The 15,671-nt window shown below is 39.1% G+C and overlaps 1 protein-coding gene across 2 annotated transcripts in view; it reads right to left on the reverse strand.

Annotated features, from left to right (window-relative positions):
• The window catches only part of CDYL (chromodomain Y like), a 174,857-nt gene that overhangs the window by 66,579 nt on the left and 92,607 nt on the right, over positions 1-15,671 (reverse strand). The window lies entirely within an intron of this gene.

Here is a 15,671-nt window from a genome sequence, read left to right on the forward strand (position 1 = left end):
AAATAACAAAGAAGTTGGGAAAATTCATAAATATGCAGAAATTAACCCATGCTAAATAATCAACGGGCCACCTCCCCCCAAAATGTCTTAAGAGAAGTTAGAAACTTTGAGATAATGAAAACAACACAACATACCAAAACTTGTGGAATTCAGCAAAGGCAGTGATGGGAGGGAAATTTCTACCAGTGAACACCCACACTAAAAAGAAGACCTCAAATCAGTAACCTGAACCTGTATCTTAGGACACTGGCAAAAAAGGAAACTAAACCCAAGGCAAGCAGAAGAAAAGAAACAGAATTTAGAACTTAATAAACTGAAAAACAATATTTTAAAAGCAACAAAACCAAAAGTTTCTTTTAAAAAAATTAACAAAATAGACAAACTTTTAGTTATTCTGATTAAGAAAAACAGAACATCCACATTTCTAACACCAGGAATTAAAGAGGGAACATTACTACAAACCATATAGAAATAAAAAATTAAAATACTATGAACAACTATATGCCAATAATTTTAACAACTCAGATGAAATAAACAAATTCCTAGAAAGATACAAACTAGTCAAATTGAATTAAGAACATCTAAATAGACCTATATAAGACTGATCATCAAAATCTCCCTTAAAGAAAAGCATAGGATTACATAGCTTCACTGGTGAATTCTATCAAAATTTTAAATAATTAGTACCAGTTTTTCATAAACTCTTCCAATAATTGGAAGAGAAAACAATTTACCACACTTTCTACAAGGCCACTATTTACCCAATACCAAAACAAAAGACATCACAAGAAAGCTATAGGCCTATACCTCTTTTATGAATATAGACACAAAAAATCCTCAACAAAACATTCGCAAATTGAATTTTGTAATATATAAATATGACCATGACCAAGAAGGATTTATTCCAAAAATGCAAGGCTGGTTTAATATGTGAAAGTCAATTAATGTTCATATGCCACATCAATAGAATAAAGGGGGAAAAATCACATATTGTTTCAATAGGTGCAGAAAAAACACTTGAGAAAATTCAACACCTTGTCATGATTTAAAAAAAAAAAAGAAGTCAATAAACTAGAGGGAACTTCCTCAACTTAATAAAGGGAATCTACGAAAAACACACAAATAACATCACGCTCAATACTGTAAGACTAAAAGCTTCCCCGTAAGATCAGAAAAACACAATGTTTGTTCTTGCCGCTTCTATGCAACATTGTACTGGAGTTCTAGCTAGCTCTGGCTGAGTGATTAGACAAGAAATACAAAGATACCTGAATTGGAAAGGAAGAAGTACAATTATTGCTATTTGCATATGACATACTCTTCTATATAGACAAGTTTAAGGAGTCCATTAAAAACTATTAGAACAAAGAAGTTCACCAAGACTGCAAGATACAAATCAACATACAAAATCAATTTTTAAAATGGAACAATTGCATTTTATTTCTGTACAGTAGCAATGATCAAACTGAATATGAAATTAAGAAAGTCTCAGTTATAATATCATCAAAAAGAAAAAAACAGGAGTAAAAGAGGTGTAAAACTTATAAAGTGGAAACTATAAAACATTATTGAAAAAAGTAATTAAATGGAAAGACATTCCATGTTCATGGATCAGGGGACTTAATACTGTTAATACCATAAAACTCTCCAAATTGATCTTCAGATTCGATGTAACTCTTATTAACATTTAAGTTATTTTCTTTGTAGAAACTAGCATGCTAATCCCAAAATTCACATGGAATTGGTAAGGTCTGAGAACAGCCCAAAAAATCTTCAAAAAGAAAAAGTTGAAGAACTCACATTAACTGGTTTCAACTTAATACAAAGCTATGGTAATTAATACACTATGATATTGGCAACATGGAACTACAGACATAGCTTAATGGAAGAGAGGGCCCTGAAATAAACTCCCCTATATATGGTCAAATATTTTGGACAACAGTGCCACGACCATTCCATGGGGAAAAGAATAATCTTTTTAACAAACAATGTTGGGACAACTGGATATCCATATGCCAAAGAGGCAAGTTGGACCTCTACACCTCATACCATACATTAAGTTGATCAAAGATCTACAAGAAAGAGTGAAAATTATAAAATTCTTAAAAGAATATAGCGGTGTAATTTGTTGTGACTTTAGGCAGTGATTTCTCGGATGCGGCACCAGAAGTAATGGTAACAAAAGAAAAAAAGTGGATTAAACTAGACATCAAAATTAAAAACTTTTGTGTTTCAAAGAATACCACCAAGAAAGTGAGAAAACAACCTAGAGAATGGGAGGAAAAAAATTTTTTTGATAAGGGACTTATATCAAACATATAAAGTTTTACAGTTCAACAATAAAAAGACAACCCAGTTTAACAATGGCAAAGGATCTGAATAGACATTTCTCTGAAAAAGATACACAAAGGACCAGTAAAGCACATGAAAAGATGCCCAACATCATTAGCCATCGGGGAAATGCATATCACAACCACAGTGAGGTACACTTCACAGCCGGTAGGATGGCTGTAATAAAAACGATAGGCCAGGCGCGGTGGCGCACACCTGTAATCCCAGCACTTTGGGAGGCCGAAGCGGGCGGATCATGAGGTCAGGAGATCGAGACCATCCTGGCAAACATGGTGAAACCCTGTCCCTACTAAAAATACAAAAAAAAAAAAAAATTAGCCGGCGTGGTGGCGGGTGCCTGTAGTCCCAGCTTCTCGGGAGGCTGAGGCAGAAGAATGGCGTGAACCCGGGAGGCGGCGGAGCTTGCAGTTGAGTGGAGATCATGCCACTGCACTCCAGCCTGGGTGACAGAACGAGATTCCGTCTCAAAAAAATAAAAAATAAAAATAAATAAATAAATAAATAAATAAATAAAAAGGGTAAGTCCTGGGGAGGGTGGAAAGGAATGGGAACTGTCATGTACTACTTGTGGTAATGTAAAATGGTGCAGCCACATCGGAGAACAGTCTGGTTGTTCCTCCAATAATTAGAGTTATCATATGACCCAGCAACTCCATTCCTAGGTATCTACCCAAGAGAAAGAAAACTTGTCCCCACCAAAACTTATACAAGAATGTTCACAGCAGCACTGTTTATAATAGTCAAAAAGTAGAAACAATCCAAATGTCTACTAATTGATGAATAAATAACAAAATGTGACATATCTATACTACAGAATATTATTCAGCCACAAAAACGAATGACGTACTGATACATACAACAACATGGATGGACTTTAAAAACACTACACTATGTAAAAGAAGCCAGTCACATATATGATGCCATTTATAAAAAATAACCAGAATGGGTGTAATGCACTCCGCCCTTCCCTAGATACTAGCATTGCTGCTCTCCTTCCACCAGGACACTTACAGAGACAGAAAACAGATTAGTGGCTGCTTAGGGCTGGGGGGAAGGTAATAGGGGTAAATAGGGAGATGATAGCTAACGGATACTAGATTTCTTTCTGAGGTGATGAAAATGTTCTAAACTCAACTGTGGTGATGGATACAAAACAGTACATGTTAACAGCCACTGATCTATAATTTAAATGGTTAAACTGGTACGTGAGTTAATTTCAAAAAAGCAGTTTAAAGAAAGGAGGAAGTGAAATAAAGACACTTTCAGATGAGTAAGAGCTAAAAGAACTTTTTGCAAGAGACCTGTCAGGAAACTTAAAGGGTCTGAGATTTCACCTGCTTGCAAACTACCAAGCTATAACTTGTTTTTGACATTTTCACGGATGCTGGCAGAAGACATGAGTCCTCATCAGAGAAACAGTCTGTCTCCCCTTATCAGTGGGGGATATACTCCAAGAACCCCTGCCGACGCCTGAAACCTCGGATAAAACCCAGTCCTATACGCACTCTGATCCATCTGATAACTGAACCAGCTACTAAGTAACTAATGAGGTGGTAGCATTTACAGCATCCAGACGCCGAACAAAGGAAAATTCATGTCCTGGGCAAGACACGTCAGGACAACATAAAATTTCATCACCCTACTCAGAAGCGTACACAAGTTAAAATAATGAATTGGCTGGGCGTAGTGGCTCACGTCTGTAATCCCAGCACTTTGGGAAGCTGAGGTGGCAGCACTGCTAGAACCTAGGAGTTTGAGGCCAGCCTGGGCAACACAGCAAGACCCTATCTCTACAAAATATAAAAAAATGAGCTGGGCATAGTATGCAGTACACCTATAGTCCCAGCTACTTGGGAGGCTGAGGTAGGAGGATTACTTGAGCCAAGGAGGTCTAGGCTACAGTGAGCTGTGATCACATCACTGCACTCCAGCCTGGGTAACAGAGTGGGACCCTGTCTCAAATAAAAAAAAATTATAAGTAGTTTCCAAAATTTTTCATTTAACATTTTTAGGGCATGGTTGAATACGGGTAACTGAAACCGTGGAAACTGAAAGCTTAAAGGGTAAACGGGGACTACCGCTCTTCTATCACAGTAGTAGCAGCTGTCAGTCTGTTAGTACTGCTTGTACCGGTTACCTAAGTCCGCAATTCCAGGGCAATACAAAGACAGTCAGGTAACAACTGCTGAAACAGTAGGTTACATTACAAGAAAGGATCCCTGAGCTTGGGGATCCCAAATGTTTATAACGGGCATGACTGCCCACCCCCATCACGCAGTAAACAAACTTACCCTACGGCCTGGAGACACTATCTATCTCCAAGGCTAACTGCTTACACCAACACTACTGAAAAGACAGTCCACAACAAACGCACTCACTCTCTTTTCCAGAGACATACAGAAATGCAAGAGATCCCTGGAGAACTCTCTCCCAACAAGACTCACTCCTTACATTTACACTGTCTCGGATTCTAGCAAATTTCCCTCTGAGTATCCACTCCATTAGCCACTCTGATCAATCTAATATAGGCCGGAACCAAATCCACTCAATTTGTCTCACACATTTAATAAAAGCTGCTATCAACAGGACTCCAAGCATCATGATGAGCCGAACTAAAATTCTGCCCTTAACCATGCTTCCCAGCATCCCGGACCCAGCCAGCTAAAGCAATACCATAAAATATCAGGGTCCACCTTAGCAAGCCATGTGGCTTTCTCCAGAAGCTTCTGAATGGACATTTCCTTTTGGTTGGGGCCACTGACACGGATAATACAGGATGTGTTAGCAATTGCATGAACTCTGTCTTGGCCGAAAGAAGGAAATCTACAGCAATCCTATCATCCATTAATGGATGTTTCCAGATGCTTTTATGGATCACTTCAGAGAACGTCACAGACAAATTTCCTACCACCATGTCCACGGCTCTCACAGTGGGGTAAGCTACCTGTAGGATGCACACACACGGTGGATCAATGATCCCTCTGGGGAGCTGCCCCAGATACTCAAGGGGAGCCTCATATTGGAGAATTCGCCGCTGTTCTATGAGGACTACGGGATCTAATTAATGTAGTTTTTTTCTTTACATACTCAAGGTTCTCTGATGATCACTGCTAAGGTGCAAGTCACCATGATTCTAGGAGGAAGATATGTTCTTCACACAGGGAGAGTGCAGTCTCAGTGTTGCACTGGTCCTGAAAAGTGCTGCTTACAATTACCAGCAAGCCCTGCATCACAGGGGCACAGGCTGACAGTGCCTTCAACATAGCTTTCTAGATGGCCACAGCTCTTAAAAGTCTACAGTTCAGTTCAATCATTGAGTCTTGCCCTTGTTTTTGGAGGAACTGCCTGACAGCGGTCAGTCCAATCTATCCTGTTTGCCTGCTCCATCAGTCAGGTGGCACTCATCTGTGCCATGGCCATGAGTATGAGTGGGCAGACAGCCAGAGGTGCTAGCAGGTGTTCTGCGTGGCAGGTGCAGGAGCTGGCACCATCCACTGCTGCTTCTGACAGAATTCTCAGCATGGGTCAAAGGAATGCACCAAATCGTCATCAGAGTGGTCTGGCAAGGAGGAATAGCAGATCCAAAAGCTTCACTCAGGTCCCTTGCAAAAATCTGGGAGAACCACACCAGGGCTTTTTCATCCCTGAGGAAGGCTCTAGGGGTGGTTCTGAATGACATGGATCATTAATGTTCCCTGTCCCAGAACTTCCCAAGGTATAATGCACTCCCCATTTCCCTAGGTACTAGCATTGTTGCTCTCCTTCCACCAGGACAAAATTGTTGTTTCCTATTTTGGGAGCTATTTTCACCTGTTTACCAATGATACCCTACTCATATCCAGCCCTTCTGTAAGCAAGGGCCAGATGCAAAAGGGACAAAGGCAATTTTAGGTCGCTTTCACAGACTGATTATGTCCTCCATGTTGACCAATCTGGGCCCCACAGTCATGGTAACATCTCACGGGTTATCACGTGGCTTTAATAAGGGCCAGGGGAGAATTTCCCAGAGCAGTGGAGCGGAGGGCAAGAATTTAAGTCAACTTGTTTGGGTTAAATTTCTCACTCTCCAGTGGGTCATCGTCATTAGCACTGGAACCCTCATCTGGGGCAGGAAGAGCTGGAATACCAGTCAATGTCTTATTAGACATTAACATTTTCCCACAGGTGTTTGTCTATGTCAGGGTAATCTCCCTGAGAGGGTTACACATCCCTAAAGCAGCCAGGATTCACTGCAAAAATCACTGAGCCTTTTACTGCCATCTCCCAGCGCATCTGAGGTTGGCAGGACCAGTGCTGGAAGAGCCAACCATGGGACAACCTAGCTGTTAGCCTCCTGCCTTCACAAGTCCCACCCTTTCTTCTCCCAAAAGAACCAGCCAGCATTCAGTTCAAACACTTTGTCTGCTTTCCACCCCTGGTGGTTATCAATTTCTCTCCTTTAACTTTTGAAAAGGGTCAGAACCATCTGCCCACCAAAGGGTGAAGATGTCCTCCCACCCAGAGAAGAGTTAGCAATAACCAGGGCATTGTTTGGGCAGCTGTGTTTAAAACCATCTCCCCAATCTCCCCTCATTAGCAGGCAGCAAAGTAGAGGACCATTTATCACTAGGATGACAATTTGGTCACCACGTCAGCTAAAATTCCCATGGATTTTCCTCAAATCTCACCAACTGATCCATGAGACTCCCATCCTCCTCTTTGAGAAAAACCACAAGGAAGACAGAAGCTAACAAGTGAGCTTGCCGCGGTCTCAAGAAAGCTCACGGAAGGCAAGCGACTCTTGAGTCATGGATCAAAGTGAACCAGGAGCAAGCGCGGTAAGCCAGGGTACCAGTATGTTCCTGCTCCTCAGTTCCCAGAGGATGACACCTCTGCGTGCAATGGACGATGTCACAGCAGCAGAACCCTGAGCTTCAAAAGGCAAACTTTCATGATGGATAGTGAGCATGCCTGCTGCAGCCTCTGGCAGGAGAAATGACTTCTGTCTTCTCTGTGAATGTCCGTGAAAGGGTAGTCTAGAAGAAACGCAGCCAGTGCACTGCTCGCAAAAGGTGCAGAAATGCAGGAGACCTATGGAGAATCATCTCCCAACGATTTCTATCATGAGAAAACTAACGAAAATTATTTGAGCTGAAGCAAAATGGTACTACCAGATGGAACCTGAGATACACAGCAAGAATGAGAACCGGAAATTGTGAATACCTGAGATACACAGCAAGAATGAGAACCGGAAACTGTGAATACCTGAGATACACAGCAAGAATGAGAACCGGAAACTGTGAATAAATATAAATAGTCGTTTTTTGTTTCTCTTAATTTTGTAAGACAGTGTAATAATGCTTCATGCAAAATCCCAAAAACACTATTGTGAGGCTTATCGCATGTAGACAGAAAATACATAACGATAGCATAAACAAGAAAACTCAATTGAATGATACCGGTACAAGATTCTTCTGTTTTACATAAGGTGGTACAACAGATTTTTATCATGCATTTCAGAAGCGTCTGATACCTTTATTTAAACCATGAAATGCCAGGTCTTTCCCCCAGAATTTCTGAGGCCCAGGATGCAGCCTGGTAATTCATGTTTCAAATAAGTTCCCATTCAATGCTGAGCCTGAGTGATTACTCAGAAGCACTACTCTACAACAAGCACTTAAAAAAAAGGCAAAAACAGAAATCATAATAATATAAACAAGTATAACTAAAAGCCAGTAGAGAACTATAATGAAATGTCAAATTTCAATAATGTTATTACCCAAAGAAAGCAGAAAAGAGGAACAGAGGAACAAAAAACAAAAAAAGAGAACTAGAAAAAAAAACACTAGACCTAAATCAAACCCTATCAACAATTACACTAAATGTAAGTGGACTGAGTGCGCCACTGAAAGGGCAGAAATCATCAAAATGGATTAAAAAAAAACCACACACACACAAGCCAAGTACATGCTATCTACAAAGGATGCCACACAAATAAAAAGACACAGATAAGTCAGAAATAAAAGAATGGTAAAAGAAAATGCTATGTAAATAACAATTTAAAAGATGGTGTTTCAAGAGAACGAGAAGACAAACCACAAACTGAGAGAAAATATTTGCAAAGGACTTACCTGACAAACGGCTGTTACCAAAATAAAGATATCTTAAAACTCAAAAAGTGAAACTGATTTAAAAATGGGCAAAAGACATCTCACCAAAGATGATGTACAGATGGCAAATAAATGTATGAAAAGATGCGCCACATAATAGGTCACTAGGGAAATGCAATTAATACAACACTGAGATACCACTACACAGCTATTAGAATGGCCAAAATCCAGAACACGACAACAGCAAATGCTGACGAGGATGTGGAGCAATAGAAATGCTCGCTCCCTGTTGGATGGAAAGCAAAATAGCACAGCCACTTTGGACAACAGTTTGGCAGTTGCTTACAAAATGAAACATACTCTTATCATATGATTCAGCAATCATGTTCCCTAGTATTTACCCAAGAGAGATGAATGAAAACTTACGAAAACTTTCCACACAAACATTTATATAGCAGCTTTATTCATAATAGCCAAAACTTGTGACGCCATCAACATGTCATTCAGTATGTAACTGGATAGATAAGTATATTGTGGTACATCCAGACAATAAAATGCTATTCTGCACCAAAAAGAAATGAGCTATCAAGCCACAAAAGGACACAGAGGAACCTTAAACATATTGCCAGGTAAAAGACACTCATCTGAAAAGGCTACATACCATATGATTTAAACTATAGAACATATTGTAAAAGGCAAAACTATGGAGACAGTACAAAGCTCCGTGGTTGCTAAGAGAGGGTAGGAGGAAACATAAAGGCAGAGGATTTCTAGGGCAGTGAGACTACTCTGCATGATACTACAATGGCAGATCCATGTTGATACATTTGTCTAACCCATAGAATGCATAGCACCAAGAGTGAATCCTGATGTAAACTAAGGACTTGGGGTGATGATGTGCCAATGTAGATGCATCAAGTGTAACAGCTGTATCACTCTGGTGGGGAATGCTGATAATGAGGGAAGCTATGTGTGTGTAGGGACACGGGAGGGGGTATAGGGAAATCTATTTTTCAGCCTAATTTTGCTGAGAATTTGAAACTACTCTTTTTAAAAAAAAAAAAAAAAAAAAAAAGCTCTATTAAAACCACAAGGTTGGGCGCGGTGGCTTACACCACTTACAGTGCTGCTGTAATCCCAGCACTTTGGGAGGCTGAGGCAAGCAGATCATCTGAGGTCAGGAATTCAAGAGCAGCCTGGCCAACACGGTGAAACCCCGTCTCTATTAAAAATACAAAAAATTAGCTGGGCATGGTGGCAGGCTCCTATAATGCCAGCTACATGGGAGGCTGAGGCAGGGGAATAGCTTGAACCTGGGAGGCCAAGGTTGCAATGAGCCAAGATGGTGCCATTGCACTCCAGCCTGGGTAACAAGAGCGAAACTCTGTCTCAAACAAAACAGAACAAAACAAAACAAAACAACCACAAAAAAGAAATGGGAATATTATAATTACTCTTAGATGAGACTCATGAAACTAAATTTATTTTTTCTTAATGCTGGTGTTTACCGAAGTAAACTCTAAGAAAGCATTATGAGACATAAACAGGGACATTTCTTCATTATAAGCTCGATTCATTAAGATTCTATAACAACCCTAAATGTGTATTCACTTAGTACAACAGCTTCAAAATATACAAAAGAAAACTGACAGAACTTAAGGGAGAAAGTAATCTACAAACTCAGTTGAAAACTTTAACATCCCTCTTTTAGTAATTGATATATAATTCACTAAAGACTTCAACAGCACTCTTATTCACATTAAACTAAGTGATATTTACAAAATGTTATATCTAACTGTCGAATATATATTCTTAAATCACTTGAAATATTCACAATGACAGACCACTTGGTAAGCCATAAAACAAGTCTCAATAAAAATTTTAAAAGAGTGAATGATTATCTTACAGGTTATGTTCTCTGACTGCAGGGGAGTTAGACAGCAACAACAATATCATATCTAGAAATAAATAAGCTATTAGTAAATTTTTCTAAATAAACCATGAGTCAAAGAAGAAATCACACAAAAAATATTAGAAAATATTGTGGGATACAGCTAAGGCAATGTTTACAGGGAATTGGGTGCCTTTAAATGTTTACCCTAGAAAAAAATAATTATCTAAGTTTCTACTTGAAAAACTAGAAAAATAAACTGTACCCAAACCAGTAGAAACAAGGAAATAATTAGGAACAGAAATAAATTAGAAGAGCAATAAAAAATAACATTAAAAAGCCAAAAGAATGCTTCTCTGGAATATTATTTAAATTGATACAGCCCTAAGTCACAACAGTCTGGAAATAAAACACACACGACCAATATCGAAATATAACGGAATAACACTACAGAGCCTACAGACATTAAAACGACAAAATATTATGAAAAACATTATACCAATAAATTCACCATCTTAAAAGCAGACACGTTTCTTGATAAATACAACTTACCAAAACTGATACCAAGATGAAACAAAATTATGAATATATACACATATGGCTATTTTACACATATAAAATTATATATAATACACAGTAACATATTATTTATAATATATTAAAATGTTACACATACACAAATTTCTCCCAAACCTCTACACACACACACACACACACACACACACACACACACACACACACCCCAAACCGCAGATGGCTTCGCTGGTGAATTCTATCAAACATTTGAGGGAAAAAAATACCAATTTTATAGAAATCATTTCAGAAAACGAGAGACTATTTCCTACTTCGCTTTATGAAGCCAACATAATCTTAAAAAAAGAGGTAAATAAAAACAGTAAATTATGGACCAATATCCCTCAAGAATAGATACAAAAATCCATATGAAAGTATTAACAATCTGACCTCAAAGATATAAACAATTAAAATGTCATGATTAAATGTGGCTTATCCCAGAAATGCAAGGTTTACAAAATCAATATAATCCCTCATACTATAAGAATAAAAGAGAAAAGCTGTATTTCAATGGATGCAATAAAATACTGCTGAGAAATTAAAAGCCTAAATGAATGTAAAGACAGTCCATGTTTACAAATTAAAAGAGCAAATATTAATATAAAATTTCCCCCAAATGCATCTATAGATACAACACATTCCCAAAAATAATCCCAGCAGGCTTTTATGTAGAAACCAACAAGATGATTTTAACATTTAGAAGGAAAGGCAGCAAACTTGAAAGGCAATCCAAAGCGGCAGCAAACTTGAAAGGCAATCCAAAGCAATCTTGAAAAAGAAGTACTAAGTAGGGCTCATACAACCTATTTCAAGACATAACATCATAAAGCAACAGATTTTAAGGAAAAACAGTACCTGTGTAAGTATCTACAAAGACATCAACGAAACAAGAGAGCACGAGAAATAGACTTTATGATTCTAAATTACCCAACGGATTTCTGATTATGAAGATCCCCAAGAAATCTATTTGATCAAGTCTTTTTGAAAAATGTAGCTGGGATACTGGATATCCATATGTTACAAAGTGAACCACAAACTACGATATACACAGAAGTTCATTCAAGATATATTACAGGCCTAAGAATAAAAGCTGAAGCGATGACGTTTTTAGAGCAAACCAACATCATTCTTGTGACTTTGGGGAAGGCAAAAGTTCCTCAGGTCACAAAAAACCACTAACTAGGAAAGAAAGAAAATTTATTTTAAAAAAGACTGCATTAAAAACATTTTAAACTTCTCATCAAAAACACAACGTTGATGGGAAGAGACTGTGAGGACAGAATAAATTTTTTAAAAAAATGGTGAAAGATGTAAGAACAAGCCATAGATGGGGAGATATCTATGAAACACCCACTCTCAGTACCAACTTCTGTCTTGGTCTACTTGGGCCACTGTAACAAAATACCTTAGACTGGGTAATTCATAAACAACAGAAATTTACTGCGCACAGTTTTGGAGGCTGGGAAGTCCAAGGTCAAGGTGCCCACAGATTTGGTGTCTGGCAAGGGCCCATTCCTCATAGATGGCATCTTACATGTGTCCTCACGTGGGGGAAGGGACAAAGAAGCTCTCTTGGGCTTCTTTATTAAGGGCACAGATCCCATGGCCGCGTCCTCATGGCCTAACCTCCTCCCAGTACCATGATGGCACTGTGTTAATCCCCAAGTGTCAAGATATGAATTTTGGCAGGACACAAACATTTAGATCACAGCATTCCAGCTCTGGTCCCGCAAAATTCATGTCATTCCCACAAAATTCATGTCATTGCCACGTGCAAAATATATTCATTTCGTCCCAATAGCCCCTAGTCCCTAAGACCTATAAAAAGTTTCTAGAATAATGAAAAGACCAAGTATAATTAAAATGCGGACAAAAGATTTGAACATATGCTCCCTAAAATAAGCATATGAATGTGTAGTGAGCACATTAAAAAGTGATGAATATTTTACTTGTCAATCAAAAGTTTATTTGAAGTGATGAATATCACACCGTTCATGAGGGAAATGTAAATTAGAAGCACAATAAGTTACAACTACATGCCCATTACAATGGCTAAAATGAAAAAATCACTGAGGTAAGCAACTAGGACATTCATACATTGTTGGTATAGGATTTAAAAGTAGGACAGCCACTTTGGCAAAAGGTCTGACAGCGTTTTATAAAACTCAATACATACCTACCCTGTGACCCAGCAATCCCCAACCTAATTACCCCAAAGGAATGAAAACACATGTCAGCAAAAAGACTTGTACAAAAATATTTATAGGAGCTCTGTTCATAATGGCTCCAAACTAGAAACAGCCCACGTTTTCATCAACAGGTGACTGACCAAACTACGGTATAAATTCTCAAAAAATACTTTGTAATATGATCCCATTTAAAAGAAAATTCTAGAACAAAAACTACTGCATAAGCAACAACAACAAACAACAAGGGTGGGAGGCAAACTGACTGGGAAGGAACATGAATGAACTTTCTGGGGAGACTGACAGCTTTCCAGCTTGATAAGCTTTTAGGTTACCCAGGTATATGCATTTATTTAGCTCAGCAACTGGTCGCAGTATTTAAGATCAGCACATTGCATTGTTAGGAAATTTTACATCAAAGGAAAAAAGCTGGCCGGGCGCAGTGGCTCACGCCAGTAGTCCTAGCACTTTGGGAGGCCAAGGCAAGCAGATCACAAGATCAGGAGATCGAGACCATCCTGGCTAACACGGCGAAACCCCGTCTCTATTAAAAATACAAAAAATTAGCCGGGCGTGATGGCGGGCGCCTGTAGTCCCAGCTACTTGGGAGGCTGAGGCAGGAGAATGGCGTGAACCCAGGAGGCGGAGCATGCAGTGAGCCAAGATCGCGTCACTGCACTCCAGCCTGGGCGACAGAGCGAGACTGCGTCTCCAAAAAAAAAAAAAAAAAAGACATTCTTTTTAGTGGGTTATAAACATTCACTGAATAATTTTTTCAACTTAGTTGTATGTTTAAAATTTTCATAATTAAAAAATGTGAGGAAAAATGTGAGGAAAAAAGGAAAAAAATCAGTATTTATTCTCAATTTAAAAATTTTCAGAAAATAAAGAAATACACAACCAACCAACTAGAAAAAGCAAATTCAGTAAAGTCACAGATATGTCAAATTTTTTAAAATCAAATGAATGTTTATATAGTAGTTGTAAACTGAAAGCGAGATTTTAAAATTTCCATTTACAATATAATAAAAAGCCAAAATATTAGAAATATATTTAACAAAAATGACAAAACATGGCTGAGACAAATTAAAGAGCACCTATAAATTGGGAGACATGCCATATTTATAAGTTGGCAAATAAAAAATTGTCAATTTTTCCCAAACTGATACCCAGATCCAATATAATCCCAATCACAAGTCCCCAAAGGCTTTGTCATGGAAATTGACAAGTTTCCATGAAACTCTAACATTGATACAGCAGAGCACCAAACCTAGAATAGCGAAAACAATCTCACGAGAGAAGAGCAAAGTTCTTCGGTCTCACCCTATCTTAATTCAAGACTTACCACAGTGGCTAAAATGATAAAGAAAACCATCAGTGTTGCTAGGATGCAGGACAACAGGGACTCTCATGTGATGCCTGTCAGAGTCACGAGCGGCACAACCACCCTGGAAAACCAGGTGGAGTTTCCTAAACACACACCTCCCTCAGCAATTCCACTCCTAGGCATTTTACCCAAAAGAAATTCCTGTGTTTGTCCCCAGAAAGACCCATGCAAGAATGTTCATCGCCACTTGAGTCATAAGAGCCAGAAACGGAATCAGCCCAGGCACCCATCAAGAGCAAAGCAGATGAACATGCTGGGTATGTTCACACAACGCAACACCGCTCACCATCCCACGACAACATGGACGACTCCAAACGTCACCATGCTCAGCAAATGAAAAGAGATACAAACAAGTACATACTATATGACTGTATTTCTATAAAATCCTAGAAGTGGCAAACCTTCCTGTGGAAAGGAAAATTAGAACAGTGCTTGTCCATGGTGGTGGGACGATGGGAGCCCAAAGAAACTGTCAGGTGGTGAAAATGTTCTGCACCTCTAGGGAAATGGTAGTTCCACAGGTGTACACATTTGTCAAGCTCGCCAATTGTATACTTAAGATCTGTGCACACACTGTACGTAACCCATATTTCATTTAACGCACCTCGCAGAAAGGAAGTTAGGCAGTGCTTAGTCTGGGATCAGTCTTGGAACGGAGAAGTGCTTCTGGCCAGCAGCACCTAACACGCAGTTGGGCTTTCAGAGACCGTGGGCTGCTCACAGGCCGAGCTTCCCATGAGGAGCACAGAGCAACAGTTTCTGCCGTGCACACAGTGGGGAAGGCCTCGCTAACCCTAACACCAGCGCTCAACAGAAACATTGAATAACGTGCACATGTATACACAAAAAAGAAACGCTATAAAATAAAACTGACATGCTGTAAATAAGAGGCTATGACTTATTAATAAAAAGCCCTTTCAAATCAGCAAGGCCAACACAAAGAATACCCACCAAATTCTGAGTCAGCAATTCATAGAAAAAACAAATACAAATGGCCAATAAATATGAGTAACATTTAACCTCACCAAAGTGAACCATTTTCTGCCTGTAAGGCCTACAAAGGTGTGAAGAAACACCTTTAACTGTCGAGAGTGTGAGTGGGAAGAATTTTAGAGGCACCCGAACGATGAGCACCGAAGAGTTTTCAAACGATCTTCCTCTACGGCTTGAAACAATCTTCCTCTACGGTTTGG

This window comes from Macaca mulatta, chromosome 4, assembly GCF_049350105.2.
Source record: "Macaca mulatta isolate MMU2019108-1 chromosome 4, T2T-MMU8v2.0, whole genome shotgun sequence".
NCBI classification, from domain to species: Eukaryota; Metazoa; Chordata; class Mammalia; order Primates; family Cercopithecidae; genus Macaca; species Macaca mulatta.